We start from the raw sequence: 20,201 nt of genomic DNA, 5'->3' as shown, positions 1-20,201 counted from the left end.
GGACCGTTTCCTGGACCAGGAGTTAGGAAGCTTGGGTCCTCTTCCCAGATTTAGTATTTAAGCCTAGGCATTCTCTCTTGCCATTATTTTCTCATCTGTAAGTCCAAGGGATTGCAGTAGGTGATTTTAAGATCTCTCTGTACCCAAAGATTGATTTTATTTCTAAGCAGTTGGGATAATCACGTGTGATTGAACACCAGATTAGGAAACAGAGTTGTGGCAACCAACTGAAGAAATTGCAGAAGTGAAGCTTGTCCTTGGATTTGTCAGTCAGTCTCTGAAACTCTGGTATCTTGAAAGTCTTGAGTAAAATTGCAACCCACGTTTCATGAACAGGAAACTGTTAAATGGTTAAAAATTCTGAATTTGTTCCCTTTGGGCCATTTTCAGCTGGTAGTACTTTAGCTGCAAAGCATGCTTGGGGTCATGTTCTCGATAGGGAGATAAAGTGTTAGGGTTGAGCCAGAAAAACGGGGAAGATAATAGAGAAAGAGGTCTGGTTTGTTGCCTTTTTCCTCTCTGGCAGGGATGGTCATTCTTGGTAGCACCCTACCAGGAAGTGTGTCCTTCCTGTGGGAGCCCAGTGTGAGCAGATAAAAGCCACAGCTGTATTTTCTGTTTCTTCCCCACTGCGGTTTCTTTTTAGATGGAGAGACCAAGTGGACATTGCATGTCACTGTGGTTTTGACTGGCTGGTTTGATCACCAACCCAGTGTGCCCAGCAGTGGTCAGTATAGTGACTAAGGAGGAAGTGTGATCTGCGAGGCTGGTGACCTGGTGGGCTGGAGACCAAGGTGAGGTTCTTTAGGGCGATGCATCCCAGACTGAGTTGCACACCTGAGTCATCCTTGCCCCCAGTTACTAATGCAGAATCCCCACGGGCCGGGGCCTAGGAATCCTTTTGTCAGAGTTCCCCAAGTTATTGGGATACACTTGATTCTTAGACTGACTCTGAGAACCTATTGCCTTAGGGACAGGAGGCCAACAAGAAAATCAGACTCTTGAGCATTTATTTGCCCAGCTCATGGAAAAAACCACAGAACAGAAACTGAACCCTGCGCACCTAGCCAGCCGACATTCGTATCCATCCTGGAAAGGATTTCCAACTCCCACTGCTCTCCTCGGGTCCCTATTTCACACCCTTGCCCCTCATTCTTAGTAGGTCATCTTGTTTCTTAAATCGCGGAGGGAGTGGAAACCTTCTGGGGACAATGTCTCAACTTTTCTTCCCTCAAAAAAAAAATTGTGTATAATACACATGTGTGCAATGTATGTGTATAATGCACATACACACTTACATTTACACTTCATTTTGCTTCTCTGGTGGAGGGTTAACCCTCTGTCTATGCCTGTCTCCATCAGGGACCCCTCTTATCTACTTTACTTTCTCTCTTTTCCATCACCATTTGTGTATGTCTGTGAATATGTAATATGAGTACATATTTCGTCTTCTTTTTTTTTTTTTTTAAAGATTTTAGTTATTTATTTGACAGAGATCACAATTAAGGAAGAGAGGTAGGCAGAGAGAGAGAGATGGGGGGAAGCAGGCTCACTTCTGAGCAGAGAGCCCGATGCGGGGCTCGATCCCATGACCCTGGGATCATGACCTGAGCTGAAGGCAGAGGATTTAACCCACTGAGCCACCCAGGCACCCCCATATTTTGTCTTCTAAAACAAGGCGCAGCAAACAAAACCATGCCTTCCTCAACTCTGTGTCCAGCCGAGGTCCTCCCGCGTCCCGTTCATTCAGTCGTTCAGCCAGCCGGTCTGTATGTGTTAGAGTCAGCTGCACGCAGGGACCTGATTGGGCCCTGAGCTTCCGCGTCAGCCCACACAGGCCTAAGCCCTCCTCTCATGGTGCTTAGAGTCTCTTTGTAACCAGACTCCTTTAAAAATGATTGTTCTTACTTTCCTGCATTACAGACGTAACCCATGCTCGTGGTCATAAATGTGGAAGTAGCTTCCTAATGGGAAGCCACTAAAAGGTTTAATGCAGAAGAGCACTGGGTCAGAATTTCATTTTCAGAAGTCACTTAGGCTGCTGAAGGGAGAGAGGATTGGGAGGGAGTGGAAATTGCTGGCAGGGGATTGGTCAGGGAAGTTCTGCTCTAGCCCAGATCAGGGCTGCTTGGCCAGAGAGAGCAAGATAGACTCAAGATATATTCAGCACCGGAGGATAATGAATGTTTGACTGTGAGGATGAAGAAAAGAGGGAGTCCAGGATTACACACAGGTTTCTGGCTTGACCAGCTGCATTGGTGGTCGTGCCATTTCCTGAAATAAGACATCATGGAGAAAGAAGTGTGTGTGTGTGTGTGCATGTGTGTGTGTGTAAACATAAATCCTGTGTGAACATTATGTGAGTTTGAGATACCCCTCCAAGAGGAGGGGTCACATAAGCATTTGGACGTATGAGTCTGGAATTCAGAAGAGATCACCCGAGATAAAATGATGCATTTGGAGCCTTTTGCTGAAGCTGTTAACAGACACCATGGGTAAATTACAGCAGAGCAGGCCATAGGTGGAGTCCTGAGTATTTTCAGAAGCAAAGCTCCAGTCCTGGTGAGGAAGCCCCATGGAGGGACGGAAGAACTTATAAGAGAAGGGAGTCTTCAGAAGAAGTCCTGGTCAGCTGTGTCAGAGATTGTTGAGATGTCAAAGAAGGCAAAAATGTAAAACGGATGTTGGGTTTGGCAGCGTGCGAGTCACGGATGATCTTAGCCAGGGTTGAGTGGCAGGTGGCTAGAGGCTGGGTCCCCGTACGAGGGATGCCCGCCCACCTAGAGCCGTAGCATTAGTATTAAGGATTTTGGACTATGTTGTAATGCAGCAGATGCAGTAGAAAAGGCTGATAAAGTCGTGTTCCTTCTCAGGAAGGAAGGAAACACTTATCTTTATTGTTTTATTTTGGTTATCAGAGCAGTATGTACTCATTGTAAAAGTTTTAAACATTAAAAAATATGACTGAGAACAGCCTCTTTAACTGCATTCCCTCAAGTATGACCACCATTAATAATTTGAGGTATATCCTTCTAGATTCTTCTGTGCATATTCTACCACACACACACAGTGATACACACTTACTTTACAAAAATTGGGTTTATGGCCAGAGGGTCTGCTAAAGCTTGTATCTGTACCGGTGTATTTCAGAGACCTCATTCCATGGAGCAGGTGTATATAGTCTTCTAGTGTGTTGGAGTCAATTCTCTAGATATTTGAATATTTAGACAGCTTTGCTTTCTCACACAACGCTACACTGAACACACCTGTGCATATTTACTTGTGTGTCCTTACGTATATATGTGCATAGGAATTTCTCTGGAACAAGTTCCTAACATGGAGTTGTGGGGTCAAAGGGCATGTGTGTTTGACATTTTGATAGTGTGACAGTGCCCACGGCAAGGGGCCTTTTCTTTCTTTTTTTTTTTCTTTTTTTTAAGGTGGAAGAAATATGAGCGTGAAAAATGTCAACGAGGGGCAAGTGAAGAGTAGGTCGAAGTCAGGAAAAAATGCTGAATGTCGGATAGTAAGAAGCCAGTGGGAATGGGAACCAAGGCATGGGAGGAGGCTTTAGGCCAAGGAGGGTGGGGGTGGGGAGCAGGGTCCTCTGTCACTGGTCACTGCCACAGCCCCAGAGCCGTGGCCAGTGCTGGCACATGGCAGGCCCCCGGCAGTTGCTCGTTGCTTGAATGAATAACGTGTAGTGCAGTTGATTCGTGCATGGGACTTTATGACGTTTCTCTCTCAAAGCACCTAGTTTTTCCACTTCCTCTACAAACCAGAAGGTTAAGACTTCTTCACTGAAACTGGCAAAGGAGACGTTGAAGATCCGGAGGCCCTTCTTGTTTTGCAGACCTGGTTGCCCAGGGCAGACAGGAGTCCGAGACCGGGTGTCTCTTGCTTTCCCTACCGTCACCCACAGGAGTTGTAGATTCTAAGGCCCTAATATCCCTGGACTCCATCTAATTCTGTTCGTCCTCACCACCACCGTCATTCTGTTAGTTCCAGCCTGGATTATCTTATCAGAGCAGTCTCTGAGGTGGTCTCCCATCTCCTCTGGTACCTCGCTCAGAGCTTGGTTTCGGGACCACCTCCTCCAGCCTCCAGCCAGTTCCGCTGAGGAGCACCTTCAGCTTCCCAACCCTGGGTGGCATCTGTCCTTCCTGGATGGTCACTCGTATTATTTTTCTTACCTAAAACTTTCATATGTAAATATCTTAATGGATGTTTTTATATCTCAAAGACCTGTAGGACTTAGTTCATATTGCATGCTACAGAAATGGTTGATATTATTTTGTGTGAAAGCCCTATGCTTATATAAATTTGGTACACAGGAAGGAAGGACAAGGACAAAGCAGGCATGAGATGAACTCACAAAGGGCCAGTAATTTAAGACATTTGATTCTGGAACAGGCCTCAGGATTATTACTCCCCAGGGAAAGGCAATCAGCTTTAAGTGTCATTTGTATTAGTATTTCTGTAATTAGCATGTTAAATGCATATTTTGAGAGAATTTAAATACCTTGCATCTCTAGGTGATTTAGCTATATTTGGATGATCTGTTTATTTTTAACATCTCAAATAACCACTTTGTGGTATTTTCTGGAGTAGAAGTACTTGAACCTCTCTTGCTGCATCTGGCCAGCTGGAAGATAATCACATGACTGAAGTCCCTGATGGGATTCTAAAAGAAACGGCCTTCTAATGCATTACATAAAGAGCTCCCAAATTAGGACTGGAATGTTCCTGTGTGGGCGGGCTGCCTGCCTCCCCACCCCTGTCTCTGTGCCCCGCCTCATCTACTGGGGAGAGTAGTGGGAGGTTCTTACCCGCTGGCAAATGAGCTAGTATTTCAAGTTACAGAATCTAAGTATAAGGAAAGAAAGAGACCCCAGACTTGGTTACTTTTTCTGTGGATCAGAGGGCCTGGGTTCAATCCCTGGGACCTCCTCGAGAGGCGCTTGTGTATCCGGAAGGATGCTTCTTGCCTCAACTCCTGTCTCTCCACGCAGGGTGTGAGTTTCCCTCAAACAGCCACTCGTTCAGAGCACATTCCCCTGCGTTCTCAGCACTTAAGATGGCCTTGGTTCTGGCCATCGCTTCCGCACAAGGGAATGACAGGGGCGTGGGGTCTGGGTGGCCACTTCCGCCAAGCTCCCTGGGCTCTAGAGGGTGAAAGGGAAGAGGATGAGGTTTTGCGGCTAGAGTACCCCTTTACTCTGTCGTGTTTCTGCTGAGCATGGGCAGCACGAAGATGCAGTGACCACATATGAATTTAAACCACCTTAACCATATAGGCATTCAGTTCTGTTTCACCTAAAATAATATCCTAAATGTTAAAATTAATCCACATGAAAGGAATTTTTGTCCTCTTGGTCTGTTATTTAACTGGTAGCTTAAAAAATATATGCATACATTCAAAATTTAAGTAATATGCATGATTTAGAAATACTTAGATAATACAGTAGAGAATGCATAAAAATGGAGTTTACATGTCTTGAGTTCTCTTTGTGATCTCTTTTAAGTATCAGATTGAATTTACAGACACTCCTAATTTTTGAGTTACTAGAACATTGAATAAAGTGCTGTCAGCATTCTTATTTCTTGACATACTTGGAAGACTGTAAGTCTTTTTAAAAAAATGAAAAAGAATTTCATGAAGGTTCAAATACATCATTTTCTCCCTCCTTGTATAATACTTGTTGTTAATATTCATTTAGTGTTTACTGTGTGCAGGGAATGCGCTAAACATTTCACATGCCACAACTCATTTCATCTTTAGAACAACCCCGGGAAGAAGTACTATCATTCCCATTTTTCAGGTGTAGACTTGGAAGCATAGAAAGGTTGAATAAATGGCCCCAATTCACACAGTGTGGAAGTGGTAGGTCTGGGATTTGAATTCAGGTTTGACTCAGCAGCCAGCCTTACAGAAGTTATGCATCCATTTGGTAAGTCATTGAGATAATTATGGAGTCCCTAGCACTGCCAGGTACTGTTCTTGGTGCTTAGGATTCATCTACAAACAAACTCCGTCATGGAACTCACTTAATATATAATAAGGAAGTTATTATTAAGTCCTAAAGGAAAGTAGAGCAGGGCAAGGTGATGGAGAAGAGTGGCTCTACTCTTGGGCTGTTAAATTTAGGATTTCAAGGACAGTCTCTCTGGGGCATGCATTTTGAACAGAGACTTGAATAATGGGAGAGAGCAAGCTAACTAAGGCCAAGGGGCAGTGTAATATGGCTATAAGCCTTGCCTCTGGTCTCCTAAGTTCAAATTCTGATTCTCCTGCTCATTAGCTGTTTGGTCTTGGACAAAACGCTGGACTTTTCTATGCCTCTTCATCAGTGATATGAAGGTAACTATAATACTTAATTTTTACCCTATAGGGCTGTTGTGAGGATGAACTGAGGATGAACTCTATATAAAAAGAACTTAGCTATAAAACAAGCATTGAAATATAAGGACTTCTTAATTGGTAGCTGGTATTCTGTAGGCACTATGGAAATGGTGAGAAGTAGCTACTTTCTGGGTCCATTATTTAACTGGTAGCTTAAACTAAAATCTGGGTAGACTTTGAAAATTCAGCTGATAGGATTTATTGAGGAGTTAAATGCAGGGGTATGAGGGAAAGGAGCCAGGGAGGACTCCAGTAATTTTGATCTGATTAATTTGGTAGATTTGGGGGCCACTTCCCCATGAGATGGGGAAGACGGAGGTGGCGTATAGAAAGTCTTTCTGGCAGGGGAGGGGGGCATAGTGGAGGGTGGAAATCAAGAACTTGGCTTGTAGTTAAGACTGAGACACTTCCGGGGGTGCCTGGATGGCTCAGTTGGTTGGGCAGCTGCCTTCGGCTCAGGTCATGATCTCAGGGTCCTAGGATCGAGTCCCGCATCAGGCTCCTTGCTCCGCAGGGAGCCTGCTTCTCCCTCTGCCTCTACCTGCCATTCTGCCTGCCTGTACTCTATCTTTCTGACAAATAAATAAATAAAATCTTAAAAAAAAAAAAAAGATTGAGACCCTTCCTTAACATATTCATGTTTTGTACATGTTCACTGTAGAAAATTGGGAAACATAGATACTAAAAAAATGAAAACACCTGACATTCCATCACCCATTATCTGCGGGTTCAGTTTATTTTTACCCCATACAAATTTAGATTATGTAGTATATATAGGGCTTTTGTTTGTTTGCTAGTTTTATATACTCTACAGTTTATTAAAAACAGCTCATGACAAAAGGGAGATTTAAAATCTAGGCAAGGAGATAAGAGCCCTAGCACCACAAAAGCCCTCTATGCCTCCACCACAGAGTGGTTATGGACTCAACCCTTTAGAGAGCTCTCCAGCTAAGGAGGGTAAGGTATAGTATCTTGTTTATGTTCCTCTGTCTTGGGACCCCCGGTGCCTGCTACCTAGGGCAGCTTCGTCCACAGTCATTAGCAGAACGATATTTTGTTTTCACAGTAGTAGAATACACATCGCCTGAAACTTACTTGTAACCCCTTTTTGAATGTACAGTTCAGTGGGATTAAGTACATTTACATTGTTGTGCAATTGTCCCCACCACCCATCTCCGGAAGTTTTTCTTCTTACAGAACCGAAACTCTGCACCCATTAAATAGTCACTCCCCATTCTTCCCTCCTCTCAGCCTCTGATGACCACTGTTGTATTTTCTGTCTCTGAACTTGACTCCTCTAGGGATCTCAGATAAATGGAATCATAGAGTGGTTATCCTTTTGTGACCAGCTTTATTTCAATTAGCATACTGTCCTTAGGATTCATCCGTGTTAGAGCATGTGTGAGAATTTGCTTTCTTAAGGCTAAATAATATTGCATAGTATGCTTTGTGTATCCGTTCATCTGCAGTTGGGTACATGGTTTGCTCCCACCTGTTGGCTGTTGTGAATAATGCTGCTATGGACAGGGGTTTATACAAATATTTGTTTGAGTTCCTGCTCTCAGTTCTTTGGGGCATATACTATATGCAGTTTTACTTTTTCACATTGAAGTACATTGTCAAAATTCTGTGTGATGAATATTCTTCTACAAAATTATTTAAATAATTGCATTATGTATTATCTGTAGCCATGTCCTCAGTGACTTAAGCAAGAATTGTTTCCTAGAAATAGAATTATAATAGATTGAAGAATATGACGAGTTTAAAGCTTTTGCTACATTTTTCCAAATTGCCAACCACAAACTCGTACAACCTGACACTAGCAAAATCTGTATGTCTTCTCTGCTCCTTCGCTTCTATTAGGTGTTAGTAATTATTTTCTGTCAATTTGATCATTAAAAATGGCATGTAAATTCTGTTTTTTTAATGCAAATTTATGGTTCGCTTTCTGAGTTTGTTTGTAGCTGATTCCTGGGGAAAATACTGATTTGGCAAATACTGAACATGTGAGATGATGAGTGATGATGACAATCTAAGAAGAGGTCCTTCCTCGTCTTCAATTCGAAGGCAGTTGTGAGCCTTTTGCTCTGTGTATATATGACAAGCTGTGTAATTGGGTTTTGAGATCTTCTGTTTTGTGTGCTAAATACATTCTTAGTAGTTAAACTTTCACACTTCCTTACTTAGAATTCAAAAATCTTAAAAGTGCTAAAAAGAATTTTTTTGGTAATTCATTTGGTTATAAAGCCTGACAGATCATAGCACTGTATGTCAACTATACTCAAAGACAAAAACAAACCAAAAAACACCTGACAGTTTTGGTGGAGACACTGGACCTCAGCCAACATGAGGCTATTTATATATCTTATTTATCCCACTTAGAGTGAGTGTTCATATTTTTGGCTATAAAACTGACTTCATTTGATTAAGGGATGTTGCCCCAGACTCCACTGAGGGTACATAGTAATGTATACTATATACATAAAAGCCATTTTCTTTCTTTTTTTTTTTTGAAATAATGTTTTTATCTTTTATTTTTATTTTTTTTGTATATCAAAGCCCCCCTTTTTAATGTAGTGTTTCATGATTCATTGTTACATATAACACCCAGTGCTCTGTGCAATATGTGCTGCCCCAGGCTCACCTCTCCTCTCCAGGCCCCCTCTCCAGTTGTTTTCTTTTTAAATTCTGAAACACAGAGGTTTTGGCATCACAGATTTCAGATAAGGGTAAGGGACTGTGGGCCTATGTGTGTGTGTGTATAATTATTATTTTTTTCTTGCATTTCTATGTTCTCATCCCTCATAGGGTTCAAAAACTCATTTTGAAATCAGGCCTACTTGGGTAGGGTGAGCAAGGAGTAACAACTCAATGTGTTTTGAGTTTAAAGACAATAGAAATTTAAGGGTGGTGTCTTCTTTCATCCCCAGGACACTGTATAATCACTATAATCTGGGGACTGACAGGTCAGCGACTAGGACCGGGTTTCAGCTGAGTTATAGCCAACTGCAAACTCAGGACCCTGAGGGTCCTGGGAGGCCTGGGCCAGTTGAACTGTAAAGTGATAGTAATAGCTTTCCAAGATATTGTTGCAACATATTTCTATAATTAATACCACTTGTCCTTTATAGAGCATAAACTGTCTTAGCCAAGCTTTAAAAAACAACACCAAATTGGTAAAATCAAATAAAGTCACTCTTCATTTACATGATTGATTATTATCAATGCTATTAAATCTGAATTTTTAAAAACTTAATTTTTAAAGTGGTAAAGGTTGCAGAACTGGAAAAGCTGACTCAAGTTCATGCCGAATTATAAGGAGCCCTGAATAGCCAAAACAACTTAAAAAAGAAGAACAAAGTTGGAGGGCTCACATTTCCTGATTTCGAAACTTACTACAAAGCTGCTGTAGTAATCAAAACAGTATGGTACTAACATATGGATAAACATAGACCAGTAGGATAGACTCCAGAGTCCAGAAATAAAAATGTACATCTATGGCCAATGGATTTTTGAGGAGGGTGCCAAGTACGCTCAGTGAGGAAAGAAGGATCTTTTTGACAAACGATGTTGTGACAACTGGATTTCCACACGTAAAAAGAATGAAGTTGGACTGAACGTTGCATCAGATACAAAAAAATTAACTCAAAATGGATCAACAATTTTTTTTAAAAAATATTTTATTTATTTATTTGACAGACAGAGATCACAAGTAGGCAGAGAGAGAAGTGGAAGCAGGCTCCCCGCTGAGCAGAGAGCCCGATGCGGGGCTCGATCCCAGGACCCTGGGATCATGACCTAAGCCGAAAGCAGAGGCTTTAACCCACTGAGCCACCCAGGCGCCCCCAGATGGATCAACAATTTAACCATAAGAGTTAAAGCCTTAAAACTCTCAGAAGAAAACAGGGGTAAATCTTTGGCCTTGGATTTGGCAATGGATTCTAAGATATGACAATAAAAACAGGCCCAGCAACCACCGTGGAGTAGATGAGAATGTGAAATGGTGCAGCCACTGTGGAAAACAGTTTGCTGGCTCATCAAAAAGCTAAACATTAAATTACTAAATGACTCAGCAATTCCACTACCAGGTATAGACACAGAGGAATTGAAAACAGAGACTCAAACAGATATTTGTATGCTATTGTTCATTGCAGTATTATTCACGGCAGCCAAAAGGTGGAAGCAACCCAAGTGTCCATCAAGGATGAATGAATGATAAATAAAATGTGGTTTGTTACGCGCACACACACACCCCCTGCACACACAGTGCAGTATTCAGTCATAGAAAAGCATAAAGTTCTGACACGTGCTGCGACATGGATGAACCTTGACATCATTCTGCCGAGAGAAATGAGCCAGAAACAAAAGGTCAAATGTTGTATGATTCCACTCACATGAAATATTTCTAGAAGAAGCAAATTCATAGAGACAGAAAGTAGATTGGACGTTATTATGGCCTGTGGGGAGGGAGAAATGGGAAGTTACTGCTTAGCAGTTACAGAGTCTCTCTGATGTGATTAACAAAAAGTTTTGGAAACAGTGGTGATGGTTGCATAATATTGTGAACAGAATGAATGCCACCAGTGTACAATGATTGTACACTGAAAAATTGCTAAAATGGAAGTTTTTATGTTTCACATAGGGTAGAACAATAAAATACTTTGAAGATGGTGAAAGGAACTGATGAATTCAGTTGGAATCTGAGAAGTGTGAGAGATACAGTCGGCTTTTCTGTAAAAGCGTTAGCTAACCTGGTTGGGATATGCGAATGAATAATGGGATCATTGTTCCCAGCTCTTCAAAAACAGACTGTTTAACTTCCAGGTATATTTTCGGAGCAGAATTATCAGGGGACGGTTGCGGGAATAGGGAGAGGCAGTGCGTAAGAGGAGCTAAAGCCACTCCAAACAGCACAGAAATATAACAAGATGAAGAAAATTGTGTTTATCAGAGCTCTTGTTGGGGATTATATTGCTACTGGGGGGATCGAAGAAGTCCTTAGAGTTGCCACTGGGGTGGGGCTGGAAGGGTGAGATGCCCAAGCGACTCACTGAACGGTCCCTCTTTTTTGTTCCTCTGTGGAACTCTGTTGCGCTATGGGAAGGAGCATGTTCTGTTTGATGCATTGCTGGGGCAGTGGGCAGTGCGGAGGAAAGCGAGAGATCCTCCTTTTTGTAAATACTGTCCAAATATTGGAAGAATATTATCTTGGAGGAGCACTGTGTTGTTAGCCTGCCTTGAGTGTGAACATACTTCACTGTGGCCCAATGCAGGATGTTTTTGGAACTATAAAAACTCTGGTGTCATTATGTAAGTAATCAGACTACATTCTGAAAAATTGAAGAGCGCTAATAACTTTTCTAGAATGACAGAGCTTATAATTCATCCCATCTTTGGTTCACTCACTTACGGATACTCTGTAACATATTAGGTATTGTTTCAAATTCTGAGGAAACGAAGTAGAATAAGATAACGGCTTTTCCTCCTGAGAGCTTATGGACCAGCGGAGAAAAAGAATGAATCAGGACCATACAGTGCAGTGAGGGGGATGGAAATCTATATTTCCCCCAAATTTTATCTTCTGTGGTGGTGGCCTGTTGTGAGAGAGCAACTACCATGTGATTATTTGGGCCTCTGTTCAGTACAAAGCCGAAAATTTATGTATAATAATCACTTCCACACTCTAGAAGACCAACTGAAAAATACTCTATTTTGATAACTAATAATGCAAGTTGAGGTTTTGGGCACCTTTAGTGACCTGACAGGTTTTACTAGACAATGGAAAGTGCTATAGGAGCATGAAGTTCAGCAAGTAACCTGACTTGGTCCATAAATGGTGTACATTGGTGGCACTGGAATAAAAATTTAAAGAAACAGTAGAATGTGTGTGTAGGCAGTGAAGGGATGCACATTTCAGATAAAATGTACTTAGGAGGAGTTTAAAAATGAAAAGAATGGGGTGCCTGGGTGGCCCAGTCGGTTAAGTGTCTGCCTTCGGTTCAGGTCATGATCTTGGGGTCCTGGGGTTGAGCCCCACATTGGGGTCCCTGCTGAGCAGGAATTCTGCTTTTCCCTTTCTCTCTTGATGCACCCCACCATGCACCCAGTGCTACTTGCGTGCATGCTTTCGCTCTCTCTCAAATAAATAAAATCTTAAAAAAAAATAAAATAAAAAGGTTAAAACTTGGTAACTGACCAAATGTCAAGTAAGGAAAGGGAAAAGTAAGAATGACCCCAGCTCTGGCTTAGGTAGTTGAATCAATGTGATTACAATATATTGATCAAAAATGGCAAGACAACGGGGAAGGTTTGAAACAAGGCAGTTTTTACCATAATTTAGGGAGAATATTTATTAATTTTCTAAATTGCCTGATGGATAGTGCTGGGTTTCAGACATGAGTCAAAAATTTCCTTACCCTAACAAACTTGACATCTTCATAATGACATTTTTGCCTTTGTCCCTTTTTCTTTCCCCTTCAGCTATTTCTTCCACTTCCAGAATGATCTGAGAGAGAGAAAGAGCACATACAAGAGAGTGAGAAAGAGCACATTTTTGCCTTATGATGGGAAACACAGAATTCTAATAGAAACCATCAATTTGAATTTGAAATTGCATTCCAGAAATGATTAGAGGATGATGTCACTTTTTTTTTTTCCCATTTAAATATTACCATTATTGCCAGTAACAAGCTGGGGTTTAAAAAAAAAAAAAAATTACCCGTCCACTTTCAGAAAAATGAGGAAACATTTCCTGAGTCATGTCTCTTTTCATTGCAAGTAGTAGTCAACAGTGCATAGGACATTGAGGTCATTCAAAAATATTTGCTGAGTTAATGTTGTGTTGTTTTTTGTTTTTTGTTTTTTTACACTTGAATTTATTTTATGAAAAAGAAGAGTCAAGGTGAAAAGTTAGGAAGAAAACTTGGTGCCTAACAAGATTAAGAATGCCAGACTTTATTAAAGTAAAAAAAATGATAATAGCCAATATTTATATAGTACTTAACACTTTTCAAGTCACTTTTATCTGTGTGTCAGTTAATTTATTGTCCACAATGACCTTTTGATGTAGGCATTATTATCTGCACTTTATTGATGAGGAAACAGATTCAGGGTTGAATGGTGTGCCTGAAGCCACAGAGTTAAACTGTACAAAGGTTTTACAATTCAAGTCCACGGCCCTGAGTGGTAAAACACAACCATCTCAGCCTTGAAAGAAACTGTCGTGTCTTTGTGTTTTATGTTTCATTTTTAACTTTCTTTTCATTTATGATGACTCTTTGGCCTCATTTTAGAATCTCATTTAATATGACAGGGTCTATAATCTGCAGGCTTACAGGCTATGGAGAGTATGAGAAATAGATTTTCCCCTACTTAATTGTCACCCAAATACAATAGGTCCTATTAAACCCAGGCCAGAGAGAGAGATACCGGAACCCGAGGACCAAATACACCTACCACATGGTGATAGAGGCCCTGTCGGGAAGGCTCACGTGTAAAAGATGTGGGTAGCGAGACTGAGTGGACCCACGTAATACCTGGGAAGTGTGAAGTGGTAGGAAATGGCAGCCCAAGTGTGCAGTTACTTTAAGAATTGTGATGGGTGGGTGCTAGCATTCAGGTCAAATACCCAGTGAATGCTGAGACCAGTTTTCAGAGACTTCTGGTCAAAGGAGAGAAGAGTTTCAGGTGTAGGACTGCCTGGCAAATCATTAGACATCCTCCCCAATCTGGATATGCGAATACATCCTCGTTTCCAAGGTGAATGGGCCATTCCTCTGATACCTCTTTTTTTTTTTTTTTTAATTTGATAGAGAGATCACAAGTAGGCAGAGAGGCATGCAAAGAGAAAGGGAGAAGCAGGCTCCCTGCTGAGCAGAGAGCCCGATGCGGGGCTCCATCCCAGGACCCTGGGATCACGACCCAAGCTGAAGGCAGAGGCCTCAACCCACTGAGCCACCCAGGTGCCCTTCTGATACCTCTTTGCTTGTACAAAAGTTCACTAGGTCGTGACGTTCCTGAAGGCAGTTTCTGTACTTTTTTATCCTGATGTTTGTACTCCTATTACCTAGCTCTGGTCTTTAACCATCAGTCAGAATGTTGTATCTGTTTACTTATCTTGTGGGGGTTTTCCGTTAGTTCTTCTAATGGTGCTGGTATATTTACTATACCGTTCTGTCATTTGATTTTCAAGATAGATTGTTGGTTAGGGGGCCCTGGGTGGCTCAGTGGGTTAAGCCTCTGCCTTCAGCTCAGGTTGTGATTTCAGGGTCCTGGGATCGAGCCCCACATCAGGCTCTCTGCTTGGCGGGGAGCCTGCTTCCCCCCTCTCTCTGCCTGCGTCTCTGCCTACTTGTGATCTCTCTCTCTCTGTCAAATAAATAAATAAAATCTTAAAAAAAAAAAAAAGATGGGTTGTTGGTTAATATTTATTTGACTTGTATGTACAATGCTATCTTGATTCCTTATCAACTTACATTTAGCAATAGGGGGAACCCTTGGAATTATTCATAGCAGCTGAGGAGACAAATCAATATATTCAAAAATATGTCCAATTCTGGAATTGGACAAATTCAGATCCTCATTGTGTCACTTTTGGTGGTTGGCTTCAGGCAACTGATAACCTGAAATTTTTATCATCTGTGAAAACAAAGATAAAAATTGTATTAAATAAGATCAGAAATTTAGAAGTGCCAAGCATAAAATAACACAGGAAATTTCTGTTTATAGTTTTTCATATTGCTGGGTCTGTGTACATGAACTTAATTTATATAGTGCTGTATTGTTTTACAACATGCTTTTGAGTTGTCATTTGTACCCTTCACACAGCCTTGTGAGATAACAAGGGAAAGTAATTTTATTAACAGCTTCAGATAAATAAACTGAGACTAAGCTATTGCCTGGGATCATGCTGCTAAAGTTGCAGAATCAGGACTTGAACTCCGTCAGTCCCTTTAATCCATGCCCAGTGCCCTTTGCACCAGGTTCATCTATTTTTACCGGCTGTCTCTCATGTGGTCACTAGGAGTCTGGTCATTTCAGTGTCAACCAATCAGTCTACGGCCAAACCACCCTGAACGCGCCGATCTCGTCTGATCTCGGAAGCTAAGCAGGGTCGGGCCTGGTTAGTACTTGGATGGGAGTGGCAACCAATCCCCATAATAAATACTCAGTTGGACCCACCCACTTCCATGCTGGTGCTGTTTGATAAAGTGTGAATGCCTAATTCTGATTACTTTCATTGCTAGGGCACCACTTATCAGGCACTTTGTTTTTTTTTTTACTCATGAATTTCCTGAAAGGTCTTTTTATGTTTTCTGATGGATAATAGATTGGCTAAGTTATAAAATTATAGATAATGGATCCTTTTATCACCCACTTTAAATAAGTCTCAAATTTGCTTTGCTCTAGAGGTGATCTATTTTATGGTCGGAAAATAAGTGTTAGTTATTCCATTTCTTCTAATTGATAGATGAATAAGCATATGAATTGCAACTCTCTGGTGAGCTTTCCACTGTGTTGGTATGAACCCATTAAAGTGACAAGGCCTCTAGATATTGGGCCCCTTCCTTTTTTTCTGGCAAGTCAGTCAGAACTAATACCACCAATGACTGGATTCCTTTAATCTTATTTTACCTACCTACCTTGATAGTTTTTTGGTTTGTTTTTAGAATAAGACTCTTTCTTTTTTTTTAAGATTTTATTTATTTATTTGACAGAGATCACAAGTACGGGGGGCGGGGAAGCAGGCTCCCTGCTGAGCAGAGAGCCCGATGTGGGGTTCGATCCCAGGACCCTGAGATCATGACCTGAGCCAAAGGCTTTAACCCACTGAGCCACCCAGGTACTCTACCTTGATAGTTTTTAAAACATGCTTTTCTTTTACTTTTAACTAATTGTTATGTGATTGATTATTAAATTTTGGAAAAGTAGAATTTTAATGGGTTTCTTTTGACCCAAAACCTCAATTGTTTGACTTTTACCTACATAAACCAAATCGATAGATATGTGCTTTCCAAAGTATTCCTTCAGTATTCTGTAAGTCTTTGTAGCCTGGCACTTACTAATGAGCTTAAAATTAACATTCATCGTGTCTCACTTTCTTTTTCTCAAGAAGAGGGAGACTTGCTTGCCTGGTTCTTCTTGGTATCCCCAGGGCCTAATGACAAATGACCGTGTAAAATAAAAACCGGGCAGTGAATGTTCGTTGAACCTGACTTTCCATTGTGCTTTCTTTGTAAATCCATACAAAAATTCCACCAATAGGTAAAGACCAAAGTTTGGTCATCATATTACAATAACTGTTTTTCGGGTCTCTAGTCAGCTTTTTGATAAGCAGATAACACAGAGATCACAAAAATATACTTTTATGTACCAACAGCTGAAATTAAATGACCTTACCATGAAGCCATTCAAAGTGGTACTTCCTTGTGTATAGCGAGGCATGTTGACAGTACTAAAAATACATTTCAAAATGGTAAATGAAAAATGATTTATATAAGGTAAAAAATTAACATTTTTGCCTTATTAGAAGGTATTTTCCCCCGATTCTGCCCTGTTTTTCATAAAAAGCCCTCAAAGCGTCACCTTGCTTTTGACTGTTTTTGCTGAGAAATGAACTTTTTCAGCTGTGTTAGATTACCAGAAATGAGAATATCAAACAGTAACGGGAGCCCTTCGGTAGTGGAAGTATAATGATCATATTAGCATCATAAATCATTTGCTTCTCAGTACTACAGTAGGTCATGAGAGCAACAGCTGCAGCTTTGTTCTACCTAGATGATGTTTCAGTAAAGCCATTTCTGTTTTTATTCACTCAAATTTACAGTTTCTCCTTTGTGTTGACATTAAGCAGTGAATCTATTAGTTTCCATTACCGACAGAATAACTAAAACTATAAATAGTTCTATATTTTCTCTCACAAATCCTCTCAAGCTGCAGTCGGTGTCTTTAATTTGATAAAACATCTGGGTAATACATCTTGTTTCTTCTCCTTCAGCAAATGCATACTTTCTTAAGTCTTTCCTTAAAAAAGCAAAAACAAAAAACCCCAGAAAACTCAACAGCAGTTCTATCCTGTCTTTTGACCTCAGATTCCTCATGGTTAAATTGGGCATCTAATTGTGAAGTAATCCAGATAAGATGCGAAAGTCAGATCACTTCATCTGATTCACAAAACTCATTTTTAGAAATATCTGAGTATTATGTTCCAGTGACTTGCTGGTTTTGCCAAAAAAAAAAAAAAGAAAACCTCACAACACAATGTATCATAAATACCACATACCTGATTTTTAATATCTAAATATAAAACGTTAGGTCATTTCCTTCCTAGCGTAAACCAAGTTGCAGATCACTGATTTCCAACTCAGTGTCACAGCCACCAGTATAAACACATTTTAGCACGTTCTAGAAGCACCCTTCAAGATTGTGATTATCTTGGACAACCGTGGTTCTGATGTTGGAATAAACCAGTTTCTTACGTTACAATTCTCTAAGTGTAGAAGGCTGCACGGTAATCGCCACATTCCTCTGGGGTACTCGGAGGCAAGCCCCATAATTTTGGCTTTGGCTGCAGTTCTGTAAGCTCTGGCCCACCATGTTTATTTCTGGTTTCTGCTTCGGTTCACATTTAGGGGTCTTGTAAGAAGCTCAGTTTTTCTAGAGTAAGAATCACTTGTTTGTATTGTCATGGCTACTGGCACAACCTTTCGGTTCATAGGTGTACAGTGATCTGAATTTAGTGGACAAGATTCTGAGTAGATCTTAAATCTAATATAGATATTGAGATGTTTCTTAGTGATGTGTCAAAACTAAGAGTTTGGTAGCTGAATTGTTGGCTGACATTTTGGTTTTGTTGAATAGCCACTTTTAATCCATCTCCCCAATAAGCTTTCTTTTGAACCATTGAAGGGAATTTTTTTCTGGATTGGTGGGGACTCAACCTTTTCCTTCCCAAAAGCCTCTAATGGATTCTTTAAAAATTAGAATACTTTTTTAAAAGGCATGACAAAGCCAAGATAACATCACACTTAATAAAATTAAAAGTAATTTCTTAACACAATTTAATGCTTATTCCATGCTCAGCCTTTCTATTTTTGATAAATATGTCCTTTAAAAAAGCTGGTTGGTCCAAGTTGGGATGCAGATACCATATACTGCTAATGGTGGTTGTGATATTGTGATTTTATAATAAGAAATATGTTCGATCTTCCTCAGTTCCAGGCAGGAGCTCCTGCAACTCTGCTAACTTCCTAAATGAGGAGATAGAGAAAGGTGCATTTTGTTATGTTGATGATGGGACTTCTGGAAAGCCCCTGGGTAGCCCCAGGGTGAGGGGCTGGTTGCAATGGAAACCCACAGGGAGATTAGAGGGCTGAACCTTTCAGTCCTGCCCTCTGACTTCCAAGGAGGTGGGAAGGAAGATTGAATCAGTTGCCAGTGGCCTGTGATCAATCAGTCCTAAGTAAGGAAGTTTATGTAGAAACCTGGAAGGTGGGGTTGGAGAGCTTCAGGTTGGTGAGCTTGTGCAGGTGTGGGGAGAGTGGCGCCTTCATGAAGAGAGGGCATCTAAGCCTTGTGCCTCTTCTCGCATACCTTGCCTTTGACCCTCTTCTTCTTGTTATTCATCTGTATCCTTTATAATAAACTGATAACTGTAAGTAAACGTTCCTCTGAGTTCTGTGAGCCACTCTAGCAAATTAATTGAACCCAAGGAGAGGGTGGTGGGAACCTCTGATTTACAGCCAGTCAGTCAGAAGCTTGAGTGACAGCCTGGACTTGCTGGGGCCTGTCTTGTGGGACCAAGCCCTTAACCCATGGTCTGATGCTCTCTTCAGGTGGATAGTGTCAGAATTCAGGTAATTGTTTGATGGTGTGGGGAAGAAAACACATATTGGAGATACATTCCTTAGGCTCTTTCAATCTCTGCCTTTTTCATATCATCGATTTATTGAAGAGGCTAGACCTGTTGATAAATTAGAATATTTAAATTTATTTAAATGTGCATGTGACATTTAAATATTTAAGTTCATTTAATTAAGAACATTTTCCCCACACAGAGTCCAAATGATGTTGTTACCTTTATCAATATTAATAACTCCTTAATATAATCCAGTGCTTAATCAATATTCAGATTTCCCCAGTTTGCTTTTAAGTCTTCTACATCTGGTTTGTTCAAGCCCAGATCCAGTCTGGAAGCACACACTGCAAATGGTTGTTTTGTCTTGTTTTCTCTCTTATCTTTTGATCTGGACCAGTTCCTTTTATTCATATCAGGAACTTGTGGGCACGGTGAGACTGGTGTTTGCAGAACAAACCAGCCTGTGGATTTGGTTCCTTTTCCCCTCCCATACTGCTGTGAAACACAGTGACCCCCAGTCACATGTGACTATTAAGCTGTTGAAATGTAGCTAGTCCAAATTGAAATGTGTTGTGACTATAACATACATATTAGCTTTCTAAGGCTTAGGATAAAAAAAAAAGTAAACTATTTTGTTAATAATTTTTTATGTTGAATACATGTTCAGATGATCTGGGTATATCAAATTAAATATATTACTAAATTAATTTTACCCTTTTTTTTTTCATTTTCAAAATGTACCTACTAGAAAGTTTTATTTGGCACCCAGTATATTTCTACCGGATAGTGCTAGTCAACAGATTTTAAGACAGAAAATTACTACCCCAAATGACTCCACCTCAGTTCTCTGAGATATAGTTGAAGAGAGAACATTAATAGGCTAAAATGTTTAGCTGGAGTTTTACAACATTCAGTTGCTGTGTCCTTCCAAGTGGAAACTAA

General features: G+C 40.7%; 1 protein-coding gene across 4 annotated transcripts in view; it reads left to right on the top strand.

The window, feature by feature from the left end:
- Window positions 1-20,201, top strand: part of ANO6 (anoctamin 6) — a 192,628-nt gene that overhangs the window by 60,554 nt on the left and 111,873 nt on the right. The window lies entirely within an intron of this gene.

The sequence above is a fragment of the Mustela putorius genome, unplaced genomic scaffold (assembly GCF_011764305.1).
Source record: "Mustela putorius furo isolate JIRA1106 unplaced genomic scaffold, ASM1176430v1.1 tig00537227_pilon_pilon_pilon, whole genome shotgun sequence".
Lineage (NCBI taxonomy): Eukaryota > Metazoa > Chordata > Mammalia > Carnivora > Mustelidae > Mustela > Mustela putorius.
This window is presented reverse-complemented; position numbering and strand designations above follow the sequence as displayed.